Consider the following 20,796-nt stretch of genomic DNA (forward strand, 5'->3'; position numbering starts at 1 on the left):
GCAAGATGGTACTTTCCTACACAACCCCCCCCCAAACGAAGGACAATAAGACTAGCCATGACCTGATGAGTCTTCATTGCCTAAGTGGAAATATCTGGAGAGTCCATCTGCATTGGAGTGGCTGCTCCCAGGTCTATGTTCCACTGTATAGTCCATTCCCTGTAGGGATATGGACCACCTCAACAATTTAGGATTTTCACCTTTCATTTGTTTTAGCCAAAGTAGAGGTTTGTGGTCTGTCTGAACAATGAAGTGAGTGCCAAACAGGTATGGCCTCAACTTCTTCAGAGCCCAGACCACAGCAAAGGCCTCCCTCTCTATGGCAGACCAACGCTTTTCTCTAGGGGTCAACCTCCTACTAATAAAAGCAACAGGTTGATCCTGGCCCTCAGAATTAAGTTGTGATAGGACTGCCCCTACTCCTAATTCAGATGCATCAGTTTGGACATAGAATTTTTTAGAGTAACACAGGCTTTTCAGGACAGGTGCAGAGCACATGGCCTGCTTCAGCTCCTCAAAAGCTTTCTGACAGTTTGCTGTCCATAATACCTTTTTAGGCATTTTCTTGGATGTGAGGTCATTAAGAGGGGCTGCAATGGAGCCATAGTTCTTAATGAACCTCCTGTAATAACCAGTGAGGCCTAGGAAGGCTCTCACCTGAGTCTGAGTGGTAGGGGGAACCCAATCAATAATTGTTTGGATTTCCCCTGAAGTGGTGCAATCTGTTCCCCACCTACAAGGTGTCCCAGATAAACAACCTTTCCCTGCCCTATTTGGCACTTTGAAGCCTTGATAGTGAGGCCTGCCTTTTGCAGGGCCTCCAAAACTTTCCATAGGTGGACCAGGTGATCATCCCAGCTGGAGCTAAAGACAGCTATATCGTCCAGATATGCTGCACTGAAAGCTTCCAGCCCTTGCAGGACTGTGTTCACCAACCTTTGAAAAGTGGCAGGTGCATTTTTCAAACCAAAAGGCATTACTGTAAATTGGTAATGGCCTCCAATGGTTGAAAATGCAGTTTTAGGTTTAGCATCTTCTGACAATTTGATCTGCCAATACCCTGCAGTCAAATCAAAAGTGCTTAGATACTTGGCAGATGCCAGTGTATCTATGAGCTCATCTGCCCTGGGTATAGGGTGAGCATCAGTTTTGGTTACCAGGTTGAGACCTCTGTAGTCTACACAAAACCGCATTTCCTTCTTTCCATCCTTGGAATGAGGTTTTGGTACAAGTACCACAGGAGAAGCCCATGGACTTTCAGAGTGCTCAACCACTCCCAGTTCTAGCATTTTCTGCACCTCTTGCTTTATGCAGTCCCTGACATGGTCAGACTGCCTATAGATCTTACTTTTGACAGGTAAACTGTCTCCAGTATCTATAGTGTGCTCACACCAAGAAGTGGTACCTGGCACAGTAGAGAAGAGTTCAGAGAATTGATCTAGGAGATTTATGCAATGGTCTTTCTGCTCAGCAGTAAGACAATCAGCCAAAACTACACCTTCCACAAGAGCATCTTGTTCTGTGGAAGAGAAGAGATCAGGTAGAGGATCACTGTCTTCTTCCTGTCCCTCATCAGTTGCCATGAGCAGGGTGAAATCAGCCCTGTCATAGTAGGGTTTCAGGCGGTTTACATGGAGTACCCTAAGGGGACTCCTTGCAGTGCCTAAGTCAACTAAATAGGTGACTTCACCCTTTTTCTCAACAATTGTGTGGGGTCCACTCCATTTATCTTGGAGTGCTCTTGGGGCCACAGGCTCCAAGACCCACACTTTCTGCCCTGGTTGGTACTGAACCAAAACAGCCTTCTGATCATGCCATTGCTTCTGGAGCTCTTGGCTGGCCTGAAGGTTTTTGCTGGCCTTTTTCATGTACTCAGCCATCCTTGATCTGAGGCCAAGTACATAATCCACAATATCTTGCTTTGGAGCTTTTAGAGGTTGTTCCCAACCCTCCTTAACAAGTGTGAGTGGACCCCTAACAGGGTGTCCAAAGAGGAGTTCAAAGGGGCTGAAGCCCACTCCTTTCTGGGGTACCTCCCTGTAGGCAAAAAGGAGGCATGGTAACAGGATATCCCATCTCCTGCAGAGTTTTTCAGGGAGACCCATAATCATGCCTTTGAGAGTTTTATTAAATCTCTCCACCAGTCCATTTGTTTGTGGATGATAGGGTGTAGTGAACTTGTAAGTTACACCACACTCCTTCCACATGGCCTTTAAGTATGCAGACATGAAATTGCTTCCCCTGTCTGATACTACTTCCTTTGGGAAGCCCACCCTAGAAAATATTCCCAGGAGGGCCTTTGCCACTGCAGGTGCTGTAGTGGTCCTTAAAGGAATTGCTTCAGGATATCTTGTGGCATGGTCCACTACCACCAAGATAAACCTATTGCCTGAAGCAGTAGGAGGGTCAAGGGGGCCAACTATGTCAACCCCTACCCTTTCAAAGGGAACCCCAACCACAGGCAGTGGGATAAGGGGTGCCTTTGGAGTGCCACCTGTCTTGCCACTGGCTTGACAGGTTTCACAGGACTTACAAAATTCCTTTGTGTCCTCAGACATCCTAGGCCAATGAAACAAGGGAACAAGTCTGTCCCAAGTTTTCATTTGTCCTAGGTGTCCAGCTAGGGGAATGTCGTGGGCACGAGTTAGGAGGAACTTTCTGTACTCCTGAGGAATCACTAATCTCCTGGCAGTCCCAGGTTTAGGATCCCTTGCTTCAGTGTACAAGAGGTTGTCCTCCCAGTAAACTCTGTGAGAGTCACTGACATCCCCATTAGCCTGTTTGACAGCTTGCTGTCTTAGACCCTCTAGTGTGGGACAGGTCTGCTGTGCCACACTCAGCTCCTCCCTGGCAGGCCCCCCTTCACCCAAAAGGTCAGCAGTGTCTGCTTCCAGCTCCTCTGGTGTAGGCTCTGCACAGGGTGGGAATTCTTCTTCCTCAGAAGTAGAATCCACTGTAGAGGGAGGGATAGTAGGAAGTGGTTTGCTTCTACTAGCCCTAGCTTTAGGGAGCACTTGGTCCATTGTTCCAGGATCCAAGCTTCCCTGTCCTTTTTGCTTTTTGGCCTGAGCCCTGGTTAAAGCAAAAATATGCCCTGGGATGCCCAGCATTGCTGCATGGGCCTCCAACTCCACATCTGACCAAGCTGATGTCTCCAAATCATTTCCTAGTAGACAGTCTACAGGTAAATCTGTGGCTACCACAACTTTCTTTGGACCAGTAACCCCCCCCAGTTGAGATTTACAACAGCCATGGGGTGGCTAAGTGTGTTGTTGTGAGCATCGGTTACTTGGTACTGGTGACCAAGTAGGTGTTGTTCAGGGTGGACCAGTTTCTCTATGACCATAGTCACACTGGCTCCAGTGTCCCTGTAGGCCTGAACCTCAACACCATTTATTAGGGGTAGCTGCTTGTACTTATCCATATTAAGGGGACAAGCAACTAAGGTGGCTAAATCAATAGCCCCCTCAGAGACTAACACAGCCTCTGTGGCCTCCCTAACAAGGCCAACCCCAACTAAGTTACCAATAGTGAGCCCAGCTACTCCCTTGGATTGGCTATTAGTAGGTTTGCTTCCACCACCACTGCTATTAGTAGGGACACTAGGGATAGCAGTAGGGGTTGCAGTGGTAGGAGGCTTGGTGCTTTTCTTTGGACAACTGGGATCTGTTGTCCAATGGCCTTTTACTTTACATAAATAGCACCATGGTTTCTTTTCTTTGTTTTGATTAAAGGAGGATTTTGGCCCACCACCCCCACCAGAGTGTTTTTGTGGGCCTGATGAAGACTCATTTTTAGATTTGTCCCCACCCTTGTCAGAAGACTTACCATCCTTCTTTTTGTTGCCATCTTTGTCACCCCCTGTATGAACTTTTCTGTTCACCCTTGTTCTGACCCATTTGTCTGCCTTCTTTCCCAATTCTTGGGGAGATGTCAGATCAGAGTCCACCAAGGACTGGTGCAACAAATCAGACACACAATTATTAAGAATATGCTCTCTCAGGATCAAGTTATACAGGCTGTCATAATCAGTAACTTTACTGCCATGTAACCACCCCTCCAAGGCCTTCACTGAATGGTCAATCAAATCAACCCAGTCTTGTGAAGACTCCTTTTTGGTCTCTCTGAACTTTATCCTGTATTGTTCAGTGGTTAAGCCATAACCATCCAGGAGTGCATTCTTAAGAACTGTAAAATTATTGGCATCACGTTCTTTCACAGTAAGGAGCCTATCCCTACCTTTTCCACTAAATGATAGCCATAGGATAGCAGCCCACTGCCTTTGAGGGACATCCTGTACAACACAGGCCCTCTCAAGTGCAGCAAACCACTTGTTAATGTCATCCCCCTCCTTATAAGGGGGAACTATCTTGTGCAGATTCCTGGAATCATGCTATTTTGCAGGATGACTATGGGGAATACTGCTGCTGCCACCATGGGTTTCTAAACCCAACTTCTGTCTTTCCTTCTCTAATTCTAAAGACTGTCTATCCAAATCCAGCTGTTGCTTTTTAAGCTTCAGTCTGGTTTGTTCCACCCTCAACTTATTGAGTTCCCTCTCTAACAATCTGTTATCAGGGTTGGTGGGAGGGACATTCCTAGATACAGAGGTATGATGGGAATGAACAGAAGGAGACCTGTCCCTTACAGAGGGCACCCTAACAGCTTGGCTAACAGAAACATCAGTACCACTGTGGTGAGAATAAATGCTTTTGCTATGATGTGAGACAACACTATTTGTATGGTGTGGCTCTTCATCATTACCAACTATGCTAGACTGTCTAGTAATGGGCAGGCTAGGAAGTTTCTTTCCTGAACTCTTTCCTGGGGGAGTCCCTGGATCAGATTGGGAACCATTAGCTACTTTTTCAACAGATGGGGCACTTTTAGCCTTATCTTGTTCTCTAAGCATGTTAAGTAACAGTTCCAAGGAAGGATTCTTCCCTACACTCAAACCTCTCTCTACACAGAGACTCCTTGCTCCTTTCCAGCTAAGGTGGTCATATGCAAGTTTGGACAGATCAACATTTTGGCCTGTGCCAGATATTTTTAGAGAGAGTTAAAAGTGATAGAAAAAGAGAAAAAAGTTTTCAGAACTTTTTAGAAAGACAGAAAAAAAACTTTTTAAACTTTTAAGAACTTTTTGAAAGTTTAGAAGTACTTTTCAGCACTTTAGAAAAGAGTGAAGAGAGGAAATGCAAAACTTTTTAGCGATGTGTACACACACTGAACTTGTTTTGTATATTTTTCTCTTATGAAAAGTACAATGACAAGAGTGGTAAGTAGTCTCAAAGCACTTATCCCACCGCTGCACAACCAATGTAGGAGGCTGGACTGGCTTGTACTGAGTACCAAGGGGTACTTGCACCTTGCACCAGGCCCAGTTATCCCTTATTAGTGTATAGGGTGTCTAGCAGCTTAGGCTGATAGATAATGGTAGCTTAGCAGAGCAGCTTAGGCTGAACTAGGAGACGTGTGAAGCTACTACAGTACCACTTAGTGTCATATGCACAATATCATAAGAAAACACAATACACAGTTATACTAAAAATAAAGGTACTTTATTTTTATGACAATATGCCAAAGTATCTCAGAGTGTACCCTCAGTGAGAGGATAGGAAATATACACAAGATATATGTACACAATACCAAAAATATGCAGTATAGTCTTAGAAAACAGTGCAAACAATGTATAGTTACAATAGGATGCAATGGGGACACATAGGGATAGGGGCAACACAAACCATATACTCCAAAAGTGGAATGCGAACCACGAATGGACCCCAAACCTATGTGACCTTGTAGAGGGTCGCTGGGACTATTAGAAAATAGTGAGAGTTAGAAAAATAACCCTCCCAAGACCCTGAAAAGTGAGTGCAAAGTGCACTAAAGTTCCCCTAAGGACAAAGAAGTCGTGTTAGAGGAATAATGCAGGAAAGACACAAACCAACAATGCAACAACGATGGATTTCCAATCTAGGGTACCTGTGGAACAAGGGGACCAAGTCCAAAAGTCACAAGCAAGTCGGAGATGGGCAGATGCCCAGGAAATGCCAGCTGTGGGTGCAAAGAAGCTTTTACTGGACAGAAGAAGCTGAGGTTTCTGCAGGAACAAAAAGGGCTAGAGACTTCCCCTTTGGTGGACGGATCCCCCTCGCCGTGGAGAGTCGTGCAGAAGTGTTTTCCCGCCAAAAGAACGCCAACAAGCCTTGCTAGCTGCAAATCGTGCGGTAAGCGTTTTTGGGCGCTGCTGCGGCCCAGGAAGGACCAGGAGGTCGCAAATTAGACCAGGAGGTAGAGGTGACGTCGAGCAAGACAAGGAGCCTCTTAGCAGCAGGTAGCACCCAGAGAAGTGCCAGAAACAGGCACTACAAGGATGCGTGAAACAGTGCTCACCCAAAGTCGCACAAAGAAGTCCCACGTCGCCGGAGAACAACTTAGGAGGTCGTGCAATGCAGGTTAGAGTGCCGTGGACCCAGGCTGGACTGTGCACAAAGGATTTCCACCGGAAGTGCACGGAGGCCGGAGTAGCTGCAAAATTCGCGGTTCCCAGCAATGCAGTCTAGCGAGGTGAGGCAAGGACTTACATCCACCAAACTTGGACTGAAGAGTCACTGGACTGTGGGGGTCACTTGGACAGAGTTGCTGGATTCGAGGGACCTCGCTCGTCGTGCTGAGAGGAGACCCAAGGGACCGGTAATGCAGCTTTTTGGTGCCTGCGGTTGCAGGGGGAAGATTCCGTCGACCCACGGGAGATTTCTTCGGAGCTTCTAGTGCAGAGAGGAGGCAGACTACCCCCACAGCATGCACCACCAGGAAAACAGTCGAGAAGGCGGCAGGATCAGCGTTACAGAGTTGCAGTAGTCATCTTAGCTACTATGTTGCAGTTTTGCAGGCTTCCAGCGCGGTCAGCAGTTGATTCCTTGGCAGAAGGTGAAGAGAGAGATGCAGAGGAACTCGGATGAGCTCTTGCATTCGTTATCTAAAGTTTCCCCAGAGACAGAGACCCTAAATAGCCAGAAAAGAGGGTTTGGCTACCTAGGAGAGAGGATAGGCTAGCAACACCTGAAGGGGCCTATCACAAGGAGTCTCTGACGTCACCTGGTGGCACTGGCCACTCAGAGCAGTCCAGTGTGCCAGCAGCACCTCTGTTTCCAAGATGGCAGAGGTCTGGAGCACACTGAAGGAGCTCTGGACACCTCCCAGGGGAGGTGCAGGTCAGGGGAGTGGTCACTCCCCTTTCCTTTGTCCAGTTTCGCGCCAGAGCAGGGCTAAGGGGTCCCCTGAACCGGTGTAGACTGGCTTATGCAGAATTGGGCACATCTGTGCCCAAGAAAGCATTTCCAGAGGCTACTCCTCCCCTGCCTTCACACCATTTTCCAAAGGGAGAGGGTGTAACACCCTCTCTCAGAGGAAGTTCTTTGTTCTGCCATCCTGGGCCAGGCCTGGCTGCACCCCAGGAGGGCAGATGCCTGTCTGAGGGGTTGGCAGCAGCAGCAGCTGCAGTGAAACCCCAGGAAAGGCAGTTTGGCAGTACCAGGGTCTGTGCTACAGACCACTGGGATCATGGGATTGTGCCAACTATGCCAGGATGGCATAGAGGGGGCAATTCCATGATCATAGACATGTTACATGGCCATATTCGGAGTTACCATTGTGAAGCTACATATAGGTAGTGACCTATATGTAGTGCACGCGTGTAATGGTGTCCCCGCACTCACAAAGTCCGGGGAATTGGCCCTGAACAATGTGGGGGCACCTTGGCTAGTGCCAGGGTGCCCTCACACTAAGTAACTTTGCACCTAACCTTTACCAGGTAAAGGTTAGACATATAGGTGACTTATAAGTTACTTAAGTGCAGTGTAAAATGGCTGTGAAATAACGTGGACGTTATTTCACTCAGGCTGCAGTGGCAGGCCTGTGTAAGAATTGTCAGAGCTCCCTATGGGTGGCAAAAGAAATGCTGCAGCCCATAGGGATCTCCTGGACCCCAATACCCTGGGTACCTCAGTACCATATACTAGGGAATTATAAGGGTGTTCCAGTAAGCCAATGTAAATTGGTAAAATTGGTCACTAAGCTGTTAGTGACAATTTGAAAGAAATGAGAGAGCATAACCACTGAGGTTCTGATTAGCAGAGCCTCAGTGAGACAGTTAGTCACTACACAGGTAACACATTCAGGCACACTTATGAGCACTGGGGCCCTGTGTTACCAGGGTCCCAGTGACACATACAACTAAAACAACATATATACAGTGAAAAATGGGGGTAACATGCCAGGCAAGATGGTATTTTCCTACAGCACCCGACGCCCCCGGCTCGACCTGCGGAGGAACAACACTACAGGGAGGACTCCCCGGCGAATGCGAGCCCGTGAGTAGCCAGAGTTGATCCCCCTGAGCCCCTACAGCGACGCCTGCAGAGGGAATCCAGAGGCTCCCCCTGACCGCGACTGCCTGCTTCAAAGAACCCGACGCCTGGTAAAGACACTGCACCTGCAGCCCCCAGGACCTGAAGGATCCGACCTCCAGTGCAGAAGCGACCCCAGGTGGCCCTCTCCCTTGCCCAGGTGGTGGCTACCCCGAGGAGCCCCCACCCTTGCCTGCCTGCTTCGCTGAAGAGACCCCTGGGTCTCCCATTGAAACCTATTGGCACTATGCACCGGGCCGCCCCTGTGTCGCTGAGAGTGTACTTTCTGTGCTGACTTGTGTGTCCCCCCGGTGCCCTACAAAACCCCCCTGGTCTGCCCTCCGAAGTCACAGGTACTTACCTGCTGGCAGACTGGAACCGGGGCACCCCCTTCTCCATAGAAGCCTATGCGTTTTGGGCACCACTTTGACCTCTGCACCTGACCGGCTTGGAGCTGCTGGTGTGGTAACTTTGGGGTAGCCCTGAACCCCCAATGGTGGGCTACCTTGGACCCAACTTTCTACCCTGTAGGTGTTTTACTTACCTGCAAAACTAACCAAAACTTACCTCCCCAGGAACTGTTGAAAATTGCACTGTCTAGTTTTAAAATAGCTTATTGCCATTTATGCTAAAACTGTACATGATATTGTGTTGATTCAAAGTTCCTAAGATACCTGAGTGAAATACCTTTCATTTAAAGTATTGTGTGTAAATCTTGAACCTGTGGTTCTTAAAATAAACTAAGAAAATATATTTTTCTATATAAAAAGCTATTGGCCTGGAGTAAGTCTTTGAGTGTGTGTTCCTCATTTATTGCTTGTGTGTGTACAACAAATGCTTAACACTACCCTCTGATAAGCCTACTGCTCGACCACACTACCACAAAATAGAGCATAAGAATTATCTAATTTTGCCACTATCTTACCTGTAAGGGGAGCCCTTGGACTCTGTGCACACTATTTCTTACTTTGAAATAGTATATACAGAGCCAACTTCCTACATCCCCTGACAGAGTGAGCCCCAAAAGTGGAAGTGTCGATACCAGCCTCTGACAGAATCCACTTCACCCAACACGCCAACGTAGCTGAAGACACAGGATGAAATGGCTTGGGAGATCTTTGTTTCCTTTAATTTGACTCGTCAACAGCAGCTGATGGCTAAAAAGGAAGCGACGTATGTTATGTTAAATATTGAAAAATTGAAGAAGCTGCCTTTCATGGTAGCTGAGATTCCGTCAGCTGAGTGGTTGATTCATGGGGTTATTAATCTGCCTATCTCCACTCTGCAATTTACTTCTTGTTTGAAGCACATTCTGGTGGGTAGATACGAACGGTTGGGAGACAGTTACATACATGAGGTGTGGGAGCTCCCCTTTCTATACAGATGTATTAATGGTTTGAGGGAGGTTTTTCTTAGCGGTAGCGAATGCAAAACGTCTGTCAGCCATTCCATGGTTTGTAAACAGCTGTCCTTGCACGGGGCGTGTAATGCTTCGATTGCTAACTTAGCTTGTTATCTGAAGGGAGTTCCAGTCCCAGTTATTAAAAACACTTTCCAGGTGCTTTCTAACGGCAGTTACATTCTTCTCAACAGCGAACACTCATATGTTTTGGGAATGTCCGGATACTCGTCTTTTTGGGAAAAGGTATGTGAGACTGCTTCGAGTATATTGGAGTGGGAAATTGCAGCATCTCTCCCTTTAGTAATATTTGGTCAACCACAAGATCAGGAGGGGAGGAGTGGAAAAGATACAACCTTAAAACTTAAATTTTTATTTTATGTAATTTTGTTGGGGAGAAGAGAAATATGTAGAAAATGGATGTTGGCTAGTATATTCGGAGTGGCTCAACGCTATGTTTCGTACTGCGGATTTGGATTTAATGTTACGGAAAAGTAATAGGACTGGGGGAACTTTTCGGCCCCATTATTGACTTGGAAACATTGATTTAGGTAATGGTAATTTGTCGAAAACATCATGTGATAATAAGCTATTTGTCTCTGTTATTGGTCCAATGATTTTACTCCCTGCTCTGAAATCCTCATGGAATCTAGGTAGACAGAGGATTGTTTGAGAGTTAAGGGCGTCCCCTGGCCTGGACTACTCTACTGCTGGTAAAGTAAGAGGGGTTAGTTTAACGGCCACGGTGAATGAAGACAAAAACAAGTAAACAAAAAAAAAAATAACACTATCGGAAAAGAATGATTAAAGATGAAAGCACTTAACGGTTGAGTAAGCAGCAAAGAAAGAGGACGCGTTATGGTTCCTCGCTGCTTATATAGGCTGATACATCAGGGTTGACGTAAAGGAAATGATGTCAGCTCGGATTTGTTGGGATTTGTAGTTTTTTGTGTAAGTACGTTTTGATTGGCTGCTGTGTATTGTTTTGTTAAGAAACAGCAAAGAAGGAGAAGCATAATCCGAGCCTCCGGTTCTGCCATAGTATTTCCTAGCTTTCGTGAAGGAAACTTTCAATTCTATTAAGGACACGGAGTCGAGGTTTATCCCTCCCTCATACTGCAACAGTATTACTCACCCGATGGTGATTTATTTTACTTATTGTTTCTGGGTGGATTCCTCTTTCACAGGTCAGTGGTATTTTCCTCTCTGTTTGAGGCTTGTTGATTATATGTAGTGTTATTGGTGACTCACTTGGTGATGACCTTGATATGCACTATGTTGTCTCACTGATTTTTCTTTCCGCTTAAAACCATGATATTGTATTCTCGTGGGATTGTTGTTTCTTGCATGACTCTGTTTTGCTGTTTTCTGATCACTTCTTTATTTTGTAGGCAGTGATCCCAAAGGTGACTGAGATCACGAGTTCTTTAACTTCCGTCAGTGAAGAAGAGGAAGGACTGTGCCCGTCAGCTACTTATATACTCCTTATTATGGACAGTGGATTGGATATGGGTTGCCATGGTTATATGTGGGCATCATGGGGTTTGAAGTTTTATTTGTTCTTGGTTTATGTTTGAACTTGCTGTTTGTAATAAAGTGAAGAAAGGACTGCATAATCCTCGCCTCCATGTCCTTAATAGAATTGAAAGTTTCCTTCACGTTCTATATCAGGACCAGAGGCGAGGATTATGCAAGTTCAAAGCTTACTCACCACCAGAGAGGTTACTTCATGAATCGGTTTGAAATAAAATCTCTTGAAAACTGATTCAGATGACCAATCCGCTGTATTCATAATGTCCTCCAATCTACCACCTACCTGAATAGCTTTGGAAGCCATCGCTCCCCTATTGGAATGAGCACCGAAACGCCTAACATCAATCCCAGCTTCAGACACGAGCCAACAAACCCACCTGGCTATACTAGGGGAAGCCACTGCCTTACACGGTTTCTTGATATTAATCAAGAGTTGTCTCTCCACTGGAGGTCTATCTTCCTCCGTTACAGCCTCATGGGACTTTAAACATCTGACTACACACAGCTTTGGATGAGACTCAAAACTGGGATAAGAAACCAACCTGGTACTCGTTTTAGTCCTCCTTGAAATGGTAAAAGTAATCCCTTTGGGGGTGAAAACCCGTGCTAAAACATCCAAAGCGCGCACATCAGAGACTCGTTTACAAGGAATGAGGCACAAGAGCATCGCCAACTTAGCGGAAATCTGTTTCCTGGACAAAAACTGATTGTCCGGCCAGGAAGAAATAAAATTAAGAACTTTATTAACATCCCATAATCCGGAGTATCTAGGTTCAGGAGGTCGAGACAAACGAACCCCTTTAAGCAATTTACTTACCCGGGGGTGTTCCCCGACCGGAAGATTATTGATTGTATTGTGCCCTGCCGAAATAGCAGAACGAATAGAATTGATGGTACAATATGCCAAACCTGAAGTAAAAAGCTCAGCCAGAAAATTGACTACGAACTCAACTGGGGCCCCCACGGGATCCACTTCCCTCTCCAGACACCAACAAGCCCATGTGTTCCAGGCCGATCTATATAGTTTGATCGTACCTGGAGCCCACGACTGTCTGATAAGTGCTGTAGCATCCCGTAAAAGGCAGGTGTTCTACCAACGTCCCCTGAAATCTTCCAAGCCGTGAGTTTGAGGTGTCCCTGAACCACCAAAGGATGGGGCCGACACACCGGATCCCGAAGGATTCCCAAGGAACATGGAAGTCTGAGAGGAGCCATCCACGACAACTACAGAAGAGTGGGGAACCACACTTGAGCTCTCCAAATCGGAGAGATCAGAATCAAGGATGCCCGTTAATGCCGGACCTGTGCCACCACTCTGGGAATCAATAGAAATGGAGGAAAAGCATAACTTTGGTTCTTCGACCAGTCCTGCAAGAAAGCATCCACTGCAGTTTCTCCCGGATCGGGCCTCCAACTGAAGTAAGTTGGGATTTGAGCATTCCACCGAGAGGCGAATACGTCCACAGCACATGGACCCCAACGATCCATCAGAGACTGAAAGATCACTGGATTCAGTCGGTGGTATCCTTGAGAAAGGGGAAATTCCAGTCTGCCACCTTGTTCTGAATTCCTGGAAGATATTCCGCTGTTACAGAGATCTGTCTCTGGAGGCAATAATGCCCAAAATCCTTTGCCAGATTCGCCAGGACTCGAGATCGAGTGCCCCCCCAGTCTGTTTATGTACTGGACGGCCGAAATGTTGTCCATACGAAGAAGGACACAACAGGATACTTTTCGTGAGTCAGGGACTGAATCGCGAACGAACCCGATAAAAGCTTGAGGCAATTGATATGAAGGTTCAACTCCTCCGAAGTCCACTGACCCCCCGTAGAAACCTGACCACACCTGGCTCCCCAACCCAGTCTGCTGCATCCGACTCAATCACTAGGTCGGGGAGGGAGCCAAAGATGGCCTTCCCATTCCCTGCATCCATATGGCTCAACCACCACTGCATCTCCGATCGAGCTTCCGAAGAAAGCTCCACCAGTGCCTAATACGTATGTCCCTTCCTGAGATGCAATGCCTTCAAACGCTGCAGGGCCCTGTAATGCAAGAGACCCGGAAAGATCGTCTGGATAGAGGATGACAAAAGACCCACAATCCTGGCAATCTGGCTGAGGGAGGTCCTGTCCCTGCGGAGCACCTTGGAAATCTCCTTCTTGATCTTGGAGATCTTGTGGTCTGGGAGCTTCAGAGTCGCCAATGTAGTGTCCACTACGAACCCCAGGAAGGTCGTGGACTGCGACGAGAGAAGAGAGGACTTCTCCGCATTGATGACAAAACCCAGATCCTGCAACAGAGCAATAGTCATGTTCACGTAATGCAACAGTTGCGACCAGGACTGATCCATCAAAAGGATGTGGTCTAGATAAATAATCAGCCTGACAAAATGAGTCCTCAGAAACTCGACCACCGGTTTCAGAAACTTCCTGAAGCAATGACAGTACTGAGGCACTCGTTGAACTAGTATTAAATAACAACTCAAATTACGAAAAGTTCCTACAATAATAAAACCTATCAATATTTAACATTGGTAGATTCAATGAAAGACAGTCCCAGTCATGGTTCGGTATCTTAAAATGCTCACAATTAATTCCATTTATCTATATTGCTCCCATATATCTTCTCATAAGTTGTCATTAAAGTCATAAATGCAAATAAAAATTCCAATATTTTAATTTTCATTCATTCAAAATAAATGTCCTCACATCGGATACAAATATGACCACTCTCCTCAGTGTTCAGAACATGAGTCCATTTCGTATACCATGAATATTGTGGAAGAGTTCCATGTAATTTTCCTAGTCCATTGATATTAATGTTCAACAGGTCATCCAGCCTTCTTGTAAACAATATCCTGAAAATTTTTCCAAATTCCTTACAACGACCTCATAGCCAACACGTGTTTCGTCGCTTGACTTCTTCAGGGCTGTATTTTAGTCGCTTCATAACAAATAAACCATCCTAAACCCCAAGAATCATGAAAAAACAATAAACATTTCTAGTAAAGTCAGAAACCAACATTAATAGAAACTCTACAGATACAATTAGTCAATATCATGAAAAAATACCTAATTAAAAGTGGGAACACCAATTGTGAAACCTTTCCCATCACAAACATATAACACCAATAGTGACCAAGGAGAAGTAACCTGTGTCTAATTATCAAAAGCAACCATGCTTGTATTAGTAAAAATAGAAAAAAATAAAAATAAAGATAAAATTATTTGAAGAAAAGAGTAGCCCATTTACTGCCACGCTATGTGCACAGATCCCAAAAAGAATATACAGTCACAAAAAAGCCGAGTCAAAAATTGCCTCCTATAGGTACTAAGGGGGTCATTCTGACTCCCGCCGGCGGCGGTAACCGCACGCCCGGCGGAAGCTGCCGAATGACCGCACCGCGGTCAAATGACCGCGGCGGTCATTCTGAGTTTCCCGCTGGGCTGGCGGGCGACCGCCAGAAGGCCGCCCGCCCGCCCAGCGGGAAACTCCCTTCCACGAGGATGCCGGCTCCAATGGAGCCGGCGGAGTGGAAGGGGTGCGACGTCGCGATTTTCAGTGTCTGCCACGCAGACACTGAAAATCTATGTGGGGCCCCTTCCCGCCAGAACCAGGCTGGCGGGAAGGGGGTCGGAATCCCCATGGCGGCGCTGCTTGCAGCGCCGCCGTGGAGGATTCCCTGGGGCAGCGGGAAACCAGCGGGACACCGCCGGTTTCCCGTTTCTGACCGCGGCTGTACCGCCGCGGTGAGAATGCCCATGGAAGCACCGCCAGCCTGTTGGCGGTGCTTCCGCGGTCGTTGGCCCTGGCGGTCCATGACCGCCAGGGTCAGAATGACCCCCTAAATCCTAGAACTCACGTAACTTCAACCGTAACACGGACCACCAATTAGTCAGTTTCGACACGCTCAAATCTAAAACGAGCGCCGGTCCGAACGCTGCATTCCGCTATATAAACAAAAGTAATTTAAATACTCGTAAGTTAGCCCAAAAGCCACCTAACTGTATTGATTGCAAATTCTCGAATATAGGGGTCATTCTGACCCTGGCGGTCATGGACCGCCAGGGCCAACGACCGCGGAAGCACCGCCAACAGGCTGGCGGTGCTTCCATGGGCATTCTGACCGCGGCGGTACAGCCGCGGTCAGAAACGGGAAAACGGCGGTGTCCCACCGGTTTCCCGCTGCCCCAGGGAATCCTCCACGGCGGTGCTGCAAGCAGCGCCGCCACGGGGATTCCGACCCCCTTCCCGCCAGCCTGGTTCTGGCGGTTTTCACCGCCAGAACCTGGCTGGCGGGAACGGGTGTCGTGGGGCCCCTGGGGGCCCCTGCAGTGCCCATGCCATTGGCCCCACATAGATTTTCAGTGTCTGCGTGGCAGACACTGAAAATCGCGACGGGTGCAACTGCACCCGTCGCACCCCTTCCACTCCGCCGGCTCCATTCGGAGCCGGCATCCTCGTGGAAGGGGGTTTCCCGCTGGGCGGGCGGGCGGCCTTCTGGCGGTCGCCTGCCAGCCCAGCGGGAAACTCAGAATGACCGCCGCGGTCATTTGACCGCGGTGCGGTCATTCGGCGGCTCCCGCCGGGCGTGCGGTTACCGCCGCCGGCGGGAGTCAGAATGACCCCCATAGTCACCAAACCATGTTTAAAAGGTTCCATTTTCTGTAACAAGTGAAAATATATTACCTGCAAATAATGTGTCTCAACGTGCCAAGGACTTCTGCAAGGAATATCACTCCCTCTGCATGCTCCTTCAAACGAGCGCGTACGCGTGGAAAGCGCCGCGTCCGTGAGGCCGATTATTAATCCCTCGAACCATAACAAGAGAAAGAGGACTATCAAAAGATCGTCCTCCATCAAAATCAAAGAAGGACTAAGCCTCATAAGTCCTTTCTTATCGCATCTATGTTAGTGAGCCCATATACACAAAGAAATACAGCATGGACCCTTTACATAATAATGCAGCGCATTCCAAGTTCGCAGTACACATTTCCTCATGTTCTAACTTTAAGACACAAATTAATGTTATAGCTAAGTATTAAATTATTAGCACTCTACTCGAACAAAAAGGACTAAGGAGTCTAAACCATTACTTACTGATGAAAACTATGCAAAATCTTTTATCTATTTGTGTACTAATGAATATATTGTCTAAGACATATAGAACCAATGACATGGCACTAAGGGGGTCATTCTGACCTCAGCGGTAAAAGGCGCTTACCGCCGGTCAGAAGACCGCCATAACACCGCTGCGGCCGCGGGAAACCGCCACGGTCATTCTGACCCGCAACAGCCAAACTGCCAAAAACCCGACATCCACAAAAGTCCGCCACACCAACGGGCAGCGAAAAACTGGCGATGACCAAACCTCCACCGTCACACCAACAGAAATACGCCCATTCCATTACGACCCACGAATCCACGCGGCGGTCTTTCAACCGCGGTATTCCATTGGCGGTACACACCGCCGCGGTCAAAATACACACACAGCACCAAAACCCTGCCACATTGGTCATTTTGAAACACACACACCTGATACACATACAAACACCACTCCCACACACCCAACACAATATAAAACACACACCCACATCACCCACAAACCCCTACGACCGCCATTTATTGACTAAGGCCAGAGAGAGACACCACCAGCTAGTACAGAGCATTCACAGGCACATAACACCATCACTCACACAACATCCACGCACAAAACACCACACACCACCACACTCACCACACTCATCAGCACAAACGCCACCCCACACCTCATCCACACCACCCCATGGCACCCCAAAGACACCCCAGGTTTTCAGACGCTGAACTCAGGGTCATGGTGGAGGAAATAGTTCGGGTAGAGCCCCAGCTCTTCGGGGCACAGGTGCAGCACACCACCATTGCCAGGAAGATGGAGCTATGGCAAAGAATAGTGGACAGGGTCAACGCTGTGGGTCAGCATCCACGAAATCGGGACGACATCAGGAAGCAGTGGAACGACCTACAGGGGAAGGTGCGTTCCATGGTATCCAGACACAACATCGCGGTGCAGAAGACTGGCGGCGGACCCCCACCTCAACCCCCAGAATTTACAACATGGGAGGAACAGGTCTTGGCGATCCTACATCCTGAGGGCCTCGCAGGAGTAGGCGGAGGAATGGACTCTGGTAAGTCTAATCTCAACTACTTCATCCACCCCCACCCACTGGCATGCCAAATCATACCCCCACCCTCCCCCCCACCCCATCACACATCCTCCTTGCTAATGTCTCACCATCACAACCCACCCATCCCAACACCAAGCCCTGCATGCGACCACAAACCATGGACACCCATCATCTAAGCATGCCCACTGCACATACCCATCCCCCCCCAAACCACCGTCACAACAGCCCCCACAAGGGAATGCCAGCACTGGGGTACACGGGCACCCATCCATTGCACGCTATGGCACACACAGAAGCAATAACCATACTCTTATACCCCTGCAGGACCCGAACGCCACGACACCGCCCAGGAGGGTCCAGAAATGTCCATTCCACCCCCAAAAGAGGCCCACAGTGATGACAGCAGCTCTGTCTCCCTGGACCCAGGTGACTAGCCCGGCCCATCGGGGTCCTCTGGACAGTCGGTTCCCCTCAGACAGGCAGACCTACCCCCCTCTGGGAACACCAGCACAGCACCCACCCAGCGGGCCCATGCCTCTGTCTCCAGGACACGTCAATCAGCGGTGTGTCCACCACTACAGGGCACCCAGGTTAACCCACAACCCCAACAACAACAGGGACCTGGGGGCAGTGGTAGTGGGCACACGGTCCAGGGGACAGAGGCCCAGGGAAACAGGGGAACTGGGAGGGCTACTGTGCGACAGGGGGGGGACAGGCCCAGGGAACCCACTCTCCACAAGGCCCTATCCTCCATCATGGGAGCATACCACCGCTCCCAGGAGACGATGGCGACGGTCCTGGCCAGGTTCCAGGAGATCCAGGTACTGCAGGAGGAACAGTTTATGGGGTCCAGGGAAGAAGTCAGAAATATCAGTTCCGCAATGGGCACCATCGTTGTGGCTCTCAATCAGATTGTCAGCACATTGCGGGACCATGTGGCACCACAAAGGGCCCCTGTCACTAGCATGGACCAAGAACAGGCTACCACCTCCGCCGGCGCTAGTGGACAGGAGGCCCCGACACAAGAACAACAGGCCACCAGAACCCCACCCCCTGCAGAAGGAGAACCACCCCGCAAGCGGTGCCTGAGATCTAGGAAGAAGACAGAGTAGGATGCCAAGACCCCCGCCAGGAAAGGATACCCCCTGATTGTCATCCCACTGTCCCACATTGTCACCCTGTCCAACCTTAAACTGCCCCTGCTCCACCTTCCACAGGCATATGGACAATGCACCTGTGAGACTGAAAATCTGGACTCTGCCATGGACATTCCTCCACCATCACCCATCACCGAATTGCAACCATTACCCAAAATTGAGCCCTTTAATAAACACACTTATTGCACAAAAATAATCTGGAGTCTGCCTGTATTTTTGAACAAATGTATTACACAGAACCGTGCCAAAATGTCCAGTTACATTGTGATGACAACATACCACTGTCACACAGCTGTAGTCCATGGGGAAACAAAGCTGAGGTCACGGAGTGGGGCCCACATCTCTGAAATTGGAAGGGAAAGTCACAACTCAGTTAACATACACTGGGGGGAAACTCAGACAGTAGAGAGGCAGGAGACTTTAAGTAAATGTAAAATGCCGGTGTTGATTCTTACCTGTATGTCATTGAAAATACTGCTGTATCACTGTGTCCCTGTTGTCTGTGTCGTCCTCTTCGTCTTCCTCCTCTTCACTCTCCGCAGGCTCCACAGCTGCCACAACACCACCATCTGGACCATCCTCCTGCAGGAAAGGCACCTGGCGTCGCAAAGCCAGGTTGTGAAGCATACAGCAGGCCACGATGATATGGCACACCTTCTTTGGTGAGTACATTAGGGATCCACCTGTCATATGGAGGCACCTAAACCTGGCCTTCAGGAGGCCAAAGGTCCGCTCGATCACCCTCCTAGTACGCCCATGGGCCTCATTGTACCGTTCCTCTGCCCTTGTCCTGGGATTCCTCACTGGGGTCAGTAGCCAGGACAGGTTGGGGTAACCAGAGTCACCAATTAGCCACACACGGTGTCTCTGAAGTATTTCCATCACGTAAGGGACGCTGCTATTTCGCATGATGTACGCGTCATGCACTGACCCAGGGAACTTGGCATTTACATGGGAGATGTACTGGTCAGCCAAACAGACCACCTGGACATTCATGGACTGATAACTTTTCCTGTTTCTGTACACCTGTTCACTTTCTCTGGGGGGTACCAAAGCCACATGGGTCCCATCAATGGCACCTATGATGTTGGGGATATGTCCAAGGGCATAGAAGTCACCCTTCACTGTAGGCAAATCCCCCACCTCAGGGAAAACGATGTAGCTCCGCATGTGTTTGAGCAGGGCAGACAACACTCTGGACAACACCTTGGAAAACATAGGCTGAGACATCCCTGATGAAATGGCCACTGTTGTTTGAAATGACCCACTTGCCAAAAAATGGAGTACTGACAGCACCTGCACTAGAGGGGGGGATCCCTGTGGGTTGGCGGATGGGTGACATCAGGTCTGGCTCCAGCTGGGCACACAGTTCCTGTATAGTGGCTCTGTCAAGCCTGTATGTCAGTATGACATGTCTTTCTTCCATTGTCGACAGGTCCACCAGCGGTCTGTACACGGGAAGATTCCTCCATCTCCTCGCAAGTTCCAGCGAACAGTGCCTAGGAAGGACAACATGGAGCACAGAGTCAATCAACCCACAGGTACGTTCCCACAGCTTGCACAGTACACGATTCTCAATGCATTGAATGGCTTGTATGAGTGTTGATGCAAGGCCTAGGTATGTGTGACGCAGTAGAAATTAAGATATGGGGGCCGTTGAAATGGCGGCTGCCTGACCTGTGAAGTGCGACAGTGGGATGTGAGGTCAATGCGCTGGCGTTGGCACACTGTGGCGGTAGGCGGTCGAAGACCGCGGCGCAAAGCCGCATTGGTTAACATTGAACCCTATGGGTTTCAGGAGCCAATGAGGATGTGCGCCGGCGGTCGCGGTACGCACCGCCGCGGTACGCACCGCCGCGGGCGTGACCGCCATTTTCTATCTGCTTATTCACTCGATACCTGATCATCCACAGGAGAGGACCTATACTGCAAGTGCTGCTGTGACCTAGGTCTGGAAGAGACAATGGCTGCTGCGACTGGGGAAAGGGCCCCTGCCTTCACTTCTGAAGAATTGGAGAAACTCTTGGATGGGGTCCTCCCCCAGTATGCGCTACTCTACGGTCCTCCAGACCAACAGGTAAGGACACTGGGACCATGCTTTGTGGCCAATGCCTGGGTTGAGTGGGGTGAAT

Source organism: Pleurodeles waltl, chromosome 9 (genome assembly GCF_031143425.1).
Source record: "Pleurodeles waltl isolate 20211129_DDA chromosome 9, aPleWal1.hap1.20221129, whole genome shotgun sequence".
NCBI classification, from domain to species: Eukaryota; Metazoa; Chordata; class Amphibia; order Caudata; family Salamandridae; genus Pleurodeles; species Pleurodeles waltl.